The sequence below is a fragment of the Eulemur rufifrons genome, chromosome 29 (genome assembly GCF_041146395.1).
Source record: "Eulemur rufifrons isolate Redbay chromosome 29, OSU_ERuf_1, whole genome shotgun sequence".
In the NCBI taxonomy this organism is placed as follows: Eukaryota; Metazoa; Chordata; class Mammalia; order Primates; family Lemuridae; genus Eulemur; species Eulemur rufifrons.
The window spans coordinates 37,418,312-37,426,924 of record NC_091011.1 but is presented as its reverse complement, the minus strand read 5'-3'; positions in this window follow the sequence as shown (position 1 = coordinate 37,426,924).

Below are 8,613 nucleotides of genomic sequence, written 5' to 3'. Positions count from 1 at the left end.
ATAATATTTGAGGATTACATAACAATACTCATTATTGCAACCCAGTAACATTTGGGCTTAATGACAATTATCACAGCTAACTAGAGATTAAAGCATATGTCAAATCCTTAATAACAACTAAAGGCCATCAAGTTTATGATGACCATGGGTTTTCAAATTATAAATAGTTTCTATGCATTCTTGATACTGCCATTATGGCAAATAAAAATAAAAACCTGAAAAATCCACAAGGAGGTAAACTTGATTATTCCATCATGAAATTTGAAGCTATTTTGTTTTTGCTTACTTTTTCATATTGAAACTTAATTTTTAAAATTGTTATCCTAGTAGTAGAAATTATTATATGATATTTGTTACATAGTGGTAGAAATTCAAACATATCCTGAAATTTCAAAATATTTGAATCATAAAAGAAATGAATCTGAAAACTTAACATTTATAAACTTAGTTCATTTAATAAAGTGATATCCTTAATAAGGTATATAATCAGTTGGAAGTTTTTGTTTGTTTGTTGTTTAAAAAAGACTGGAGAATAGAAAGTGAACCAATGACACAAAGGCACACTTCAGGAATTATTTAATTTTTGAGCTTCTACTCAGGTCATTACTGAAATTACTAATAATATCTGCAAAAAATTAAGGTCTAATAGGCTAAAAAGGGAAAAAATTAATGCCAAACATATATACACACTCATGGTTTTTATAGTTTTTTCCTCATAATACTGAATGTAGTTTATGTAAGAAAGCTTTGCTAAATAAACTAAAGCTGGCAATTAATTAGCATAAAATGAGATAATTATATAATTATCATCATTTGTAGCAAATTTCTATTTCATTGTAGTGAATCATACTTTTTGTACTCTAGTGTTCAAGACAATTTGCATATGTGTCTGCTATACAAGAAATAATTTCTTTAATTCATATTGAAAAGTAAGCAAAAAAACAATGAATGAGAACAATGCCTGTCAAAGATTCTGCTACATGATGCCTGTCAAAGATTGTGCTATGTGTGTGATTACTGAAGCATCATAAATATTACTTTGTGTATCATTTGTGTTTGTATAATAATTAAATGACTGTCAAACATTCAGTGTTCACTATGTGTCAGACACTAACTAAGCACTTCTGCATTATCAGTGTTAATCTCAACAAAAATCATATAACATGACATTATGATGTCCAGTGTATATATGGAGGAAACCTGGCGATTAAACAACTTTCCTGCATGTCACACAGCTAGTAAGTATAGGAACTCGAATTTGAACATATTCTCATTCTAAGTAAGTGCTCTTAACCACTACACTGTGGAAAAGAGATTCTAAAAAGATGGTAAGATCAAACTAAAAATCTTTTATACAGCAAAAGAAACAATTAACAGTGTGAAGAGACAACTCATGGATTGGGAGAAAATATTGCAAAGCATACATACATCTGATGAGGGGTTCATACCAAAAATATATCAGGAATTCAAACAACTGGACAGCAAGAAAACAAATAATGAAATAACGAAGGGACTCTCTACTATCCCCAAACCCTTACTCCCGTTGGTACACAGGAAATGACTGACATGCTTTCTGTCACTATAGATTAGTTTACATTTTCTAAAATTGCATGTTTATGGGCTCAAAGTGTGCATACTTTTTTGTCTTTCATGATTTTTGTTTCATGTATCAATAGTTTCATTTTTATTGCTGCATTATATTTCATATTCTCCTGTTGGTAGATATTTGGGTAAAAACCATCCAGTTTCTGACTATTACAAATAAAACATCTACAAATATTCTTGTAAAAGTCTTTGTACCTGGGGATAAATGCTTTCATTCATCTAGGTAAACATGTAGGAATGAAATACCTAGATCATATGGTAGAGTTATGTTTCACTCTTTAAGACACTGTCGAAAAGTTTTACAAACTGCTTGTACTATTTTACATTCCTATCAGCAGTGTTAGAGATTTCTAATTGCTTAGAATCCTCACCAACATTTGGTGTGGTCACTTCTTTTATTTTAGACATACTAACAGTTGTATATAGGTATCTCATTGTGATTTTAATTTGTATACTCATAATGACTAATTTTGTTGAGCATCTTTTCTTGTGCTTATGTGCTATCTATGTATCTTCTCTGGTGAGATGTCTGTTTAAATATTTTGCCCATTTCACTATGAAGTTGTTTATTTTCTTATAAAGTTTTGACAACCTTCATGTATTTTGAATAAAGTCCTTTATCAAATATGTAATTTGTAGTTATCTTCTCCAAGTCTGTGACTTGTCTTTTTGTTCCATTAACTGTTTCTAAGGAAAAGAAAAACTTTTAAGAGGCAATATATGTAACCTAAACATTTGTACGCCTGTAATATGCTGAAATAAAAATTAATAAAGAATTTTTGCAGTCCAATTCATCAAAGTTCAGCGTGTATGTGTGCATTTATTTCTCAACACTGTATTCTGAGCTATTGATCAACTTGTTTATCTCTATGCTAGTACTATAATGTCTTGAATATTGTAACTTTGAAATAAGTTTTTAAATTAGATATTTTTTAAGTTCTCAAAATCTTTTTTTTCAAGATTTTTTTGGCTATTTTAGGTCCTTTACATTTTCTTATTAATTTTAGAAACAGCTTGTTAATATCTACCAAAAAAAAAGCCTCCTAGGATTTTGACTGAAAATTAGTTGGACCTATACATCAATTTGGGGAGAAATGACATAGAATCAATATCAATGTTTCTATACATAAAATAGTGTATCTCTCCTATTATTTAGGTCTTCTTTATATTCTAAGCAATATTTTTAGTTTTCAGTGTAGCGTTTCCATCTTTAGTCATATCCCAAAGTATTTTATGTTTTCATGGCATAGTTTTTAAATTTTAATTATTCATTTTTATGAACAAGTATTTACTCAAGTAGCTTTTGAATAGATTCAATTAGATTGTCTACATAGATGATCATATTGCTGTTAAAATAAGACAGTTTTTTCCTCTCCAATGCAGAAACTGTTTTTATAAGAGATGAAGTCTCACTTCATTACTCAGCTGGAAGGCGGTGGTGTGATCATAGCTCACTGTAGCCTTGAACTTCTGAGTTCAAAGGATCCTCCCACCTCAGCCTCCTAAATAGCTGAGATTACAGGTGTGATCCACCATGGCTGGCTCAATCCAGGTATTTAATTTTTTTACTTGCCTTATTGTAAGACCCAAGAAACATAAATTGATAGCAAAAGAATATTAGGGCAGAGATAACAGTGACCTGGGTTCATGATATCTGTTTTCACACCAGTATTATGCCTAGTCTGTTTTCCAAAAAGACTGAATACAAATTTAGGGGTTGTCAATAAGGTTGGAACCCACAGCATCATAGTGGGAAGAATAAAATACAGAGGGAAAAAATTTATCTCTGATTTCTCTCAGGGATCAAAGCCTACTCAGTGTTCATTGAAGACTTAGAATTTCAAAAGAAAAAAAGAAGTCATTTTCACTAATGTATGAATTAGAGAGAATAACAATAATAGCTATCATTCGCTAAGCATTTATTTTGAAGTATCGTACTAACTGTTTTACATGAATTTTCTCATGTAACTCTGAAAGAACTCCATGGGATATCTCAAATAACTTGCCCATTTTTGGATGAGGAAACTGCAGCTTAGAGAAGTTAAACAGCTTGCCAAAACATGCATCTGATAAAGGATAAAATCATAGCAAAACTCAGGTCAGCTGATTTTAGAATCTCTGCTCTTAACAAAAGCTTATTTTCCTCCTAAGAAAATGTTCTCTGTAGAATTTTGGCATTGTCACAGTGAATGGCAAAAGAGCTGTGGAATAAAAAGAGGCTATCATCTCAGGCTTTTTAGGCAAACAGATCACCAAACTACTTGGAATCAAGCCAAAATGCTGCTCCAGAACTGATGTATGTACTAGGGTATCCAGAAGGCTCACCTTGGTCCTCCTTTTCTCCCACTGATTCCACTTGTGCCACAACTCCTATGCCACGGAACAAAGCCACTCGTGCCCCTGGAAACATTGACTTAAATGCAAGAGCCTCCAGTACACATAACACATGGAATTAAATACTTTAAAAAAAATAAATGGTAGGAGGACTACTTTCCAAAGAGCAGATCACGATACGTAATGAAGAGCAAGGAGTAAACACAGACAGAGAGGGCTGTACTTCACAGTGCGGGGGGAGGGGAGGTAGAATGAGAAAAGGGAGGACAGGTGTACCCGAGATAAACTAAATGTGCTTTGCAATTGAGCTCTGGGCCAATTCAGTAAAGAGCAAATCCACTACAAGAATCAAATACAAAGACAAAGTCAGTAAGAACTGCATGTGTGTTTTTGGAACCATTATTAAAAAGATCTTGAGGATAGATGTGTTGGACCTTTATTCAGATAAGAGCAACAAAAGAACAGTATGTGAGCTTTAGATATGCAGCCACTTGTGATTCATTTCAAAAGAGTTTGCCAGAGAATATTGTGATATTCTCTGTCTGGATTTGCAGTTATACCAGTCAGCAGGCCAAGGATAAAGATCACTTAAATATTATTTAGAAATGAAATCATTACTAAAAAAGAATATAGTCATATGTTAAAGAGACACCAAACCATTTTGAGTAAACTCAGTTAGCCCTAGGGGCAAGAATAAGTGAATATAAATGTGAGACAATATTCTGGTAGATATAGTACTTTCACGGGGTCTTCTGTCTGAGAGTATGGAAAGGCCACGAGGAGATAGTGAGCTGTCAAATCCCTGTCATAGACATACAATCTAAGTAATACTTAAGTTGCCTGATATTTAAATACATCAAGTGAAAGATAGCATCTTGGGGTCCAATAAAAGCATATGGGCGTAACTGTTCAACATTAAGGAGAACAGACAGAGAAAGAAAAACAGTCAAAGCAGCAAGCTTAATCCAAATAGAATTTTCAACCTGGCATAAATAAAGACCGAGAGTTCAGAAATATAAATCAGTTTGCCTATTCAAGTTAAAAAACAAATTAGAGCGGCAGAAAGGGATGGAAGAGAGAAGAAATATATGGAAATCTACAAGTTTGGCACATGAAAAGTGGCATGTACAAAGAAGGAAATAAAAGCAGAAATTATTCCTAAAATTTTCCTTATAAGAAAAGCAATAAAATTTCAAGGAGGTGTTAGTAAATGTACTCTAAGATTAATATCCAATTCTTGAAGTTATATGTTTAAAGTTTGAGAAACCTTCCTGTATTAGTCAGTGTTCTCCCAAGGAGATAGAACCAATAGGAGAGACTGAGAAAGTGAGAGAGAGAAAGACATGAGAGAAGATGTATTAGGAGAATTGGCTCACATGATTACAGAGCCTGAAAAATCTCATGACAGGTCATCTGCAAGCTGGAGAATGAAGGAAGCCCATAATGTGGCTCAAACCAAGTCCAAAGACTTCAAACCCAAGTAGAGCTGATGGTTTAACTCTCAGTCTTAGACTGAAGGCTTGAGAAGCTGGGAGGGCCACTGGTGAAAGTCCTGGAATCCAAAAGCCAAACAACCTGGAGTTCTGAAGTTCTGATGTCCAAGGGCAGGTGAAGAAGGATGTCTCACCTATAGTAATGACAGAGAGAGAGAGAAAGAGAGAGAGAGACTGTGTTTCCTCTGCTGTCTTGTTCTATCTAGGCTCTCAGATGATGGTATGGTATCATCTAGCTGGCTCTGTAATTGAATCTTCAAAAGGCCGTTCCACTGTTCTGTCAACCCAGGTGCTTCAGAATGGTGGGGACCATGGGAAGACCAGTAAATTCCACAAACACAAATCCAATGCTTCACTTCTTTGGCTATGAAGTGAGTTCTTTTGTCATAAGCAATACTGTATGAAATACCATGAGTGGATAAAGTACTCTGTGGCTTCACAAATGGTAGTTTATATAGAAGCATCACATACAGAAAAGTGAAATTTATATCCAGAGAAAGTATCTATTCCAGTGAGGGAAAAACACAGCCCCTTCCATGATGTAAGTTTCTGCCCAGTGTAATCAACTTGCCAGCAAGAGGTTTCTGCATTCCCCAGCATTCCTTCCCCAAGACCCCAAACCTGTAGAGCCACAATCCTGGGAGAGCCACAGGCATGAGATTCCAGTCTGAGAGGACTGCTGCATGAAATGAGCCCAGCAAAATCATGGATGTGGGGTCACCTGAGGTCATGGGAGACACACTTGCCCCAGTGTGTCTAGAAGGCAGGTCATGGAGTCAGAGATTATTCTCAAGTTTCAAGCTTCAATGTTTGCCTTGTTGGGTTTGGGAATGACTTGAAACCTGTCATCCTCTTCTTTCTTTTTGCTCCCTTTTGGAATGGGAATGTCTATCCTGCGCCTGTACCACCACAGTATTTTGGAAGCATATACATTGTTTGATTTCACAGGTTCACAGCTGGAGGGAAATTTGCCTCAGAATGAATCATAGCCTTGAGTCTCACTCATATCTGATTTAAATAATATTTAGATGAGATTTTGGACTTTAAACGTTTAAGTTGATGGTAGAATGGGTTAAGACTTTGGGGACGATTAAGATAAAATGAATGTATTTTGCATATGAGAAGGACTAAATTTTGGGGGGCCAGGGGCTAAATTCTGTGTTTTCAATATTTGCATCCCCTGTAAAATTCATGGCCTGGAAGTGAAGTCCTGTTTTGACTTTTTAAAAATTGCTTCCCCCAAAGAATATAACAATGAGTCTTCCTTTTTATCTACTTTCCTACCTAGCATTATTTAAGCATTCTAATTTTTCTGGAGATTTTCATAGATGTTTCACAAGCAGGATGTTAACCAAGTACATTTGGGAACACCTGGATTAAACCAGATTAAAAGTTTTTAAACAATTAATTACCTTTTTATGTAACACTCCAAAGCAAGGTTGCAGGATGTATTATATTCACACCTGTTTAGTGAGGCAACATTATCTATATATTGGGACATCTCACATATTAGTGTTTAGTAGACATGGATGACATCTGCCACTGCACCCTACTGCATGAAAGTCAAAGATGATGTGTTTCAGTTAGTTTGTACTTCTATTAAAAAGTGCAGACTGTGTAATTTATATATACATATATATATTTTTTTTTCATAGTTCTGGAAGCTCAGAAGTCCAAGATCCAGGCATCGGCAGGTTCAGTATTTAATGAAGGTTTCTTGCTTCATCCTTACATGTATATAGACCAGAGGGGTAGAAAAGGCCTATCTAGTTCCCTCCAGACCTTTTATAAGATCACTAATTCCATCATGACTTAATCATATCCTAAAGATCCCACCCCTTAATACTACTACATTGAGGTTTATTTTCCAACATGAATTTTCCTGCCATAAATATCTAAAAAGCTGTAGACAATTTTCAGTCTTTCAAACTGTACAGAAGGTAGCATAAAAAGATTATCACTAAAAAATAGTAAACAAATGATGCAGATCATGTGATCAGCTCAGATTTCTGCCTGCTGACCATTTCTGAACTCCTATATAGAGACTAGAATCCAAACAGAACACAGCATTCTTATGTAATTTGGAGACATACACTGTCATTTGAACAGGATAAGATGAATAGAATTTTTAGGGCAGAGTACCAGAGAAAACACGACTGTTCAGAAAAAGAAAATTTCTGAAATCTTTATGGTCTTCTTTAATCTCTGCCCAAATATAAAAATAATCATGCATAGGATAAAATTCTATGAGGCTGAGAAAACAACCAATTTGTTTGCTGTGTGGAAAGAACAATTACTAAAGAGCTTTAAAGCAATCAAATCTCCGAGCTTACTTAGGTATCATTTGTGTTTTCACCACCCTGTATCAGGTGACTTAGTAAGCTTAGTAAATATGGCTAAGGGATGTAGGTAGAATGATTTTTTGTAGCTCAGGTGTTTTCCTAGAAGTTCAAGGTGGGCTGCAGGTTTGAAGAGTGTCTGAGCATTGACTGGGGATTCTGACTCTTTACAGCACAGGGGTTCAGTGGTAACACATCAACTGAATTAGCTTCATCTTCCCTAGGTAATGAGACCCTAGTTCTAGGGAGAATTAAATGTCTTTTTTTTTATTATTATTATTTTAAAAAGACCAAATTGCAGTCTCCTGACTGCTACTTCAATAATCCAATTACTTTCAATTACTTTTTAAAAAATGTTTTACTAACTCTCTAGAATTCTCCACTTTTGAGGGAAAACTTACCTTTTCCCCTTTCTCATAAAGATTAAAAAACCCAATGCAATAATTTCCCAGAGGACTTCTTGTTATCATTTCGAATAATTTCTAGAGTTACCAGTAGCTTCATTATAAGGAACATTCCAGTTGCTCAGAGGCCTGAAGTTGTGTTTTGTGCTCTACATGTCTTTAGTAAAGAGCAAGCACTAAACATGATGAAAAATACAAAGAATGTGAGAGTTAACTTTTTACTATGATAAACAATTTACTGGAGAGGAGAATTGCTCACAAGGAGATGATTAGTTTAACATAGCATTAATGCAGATGCTGGTAACACTTAAGTTCATAGCAATAGCAACAGGAAGTGGCTACAAAATTATTACTGTACTACAGTATGTGCTACAGTTAATTTTATGCAGTTACTATTTAATACTGCATCGCTGTATTTGTTTACACTTTCAGAATTAT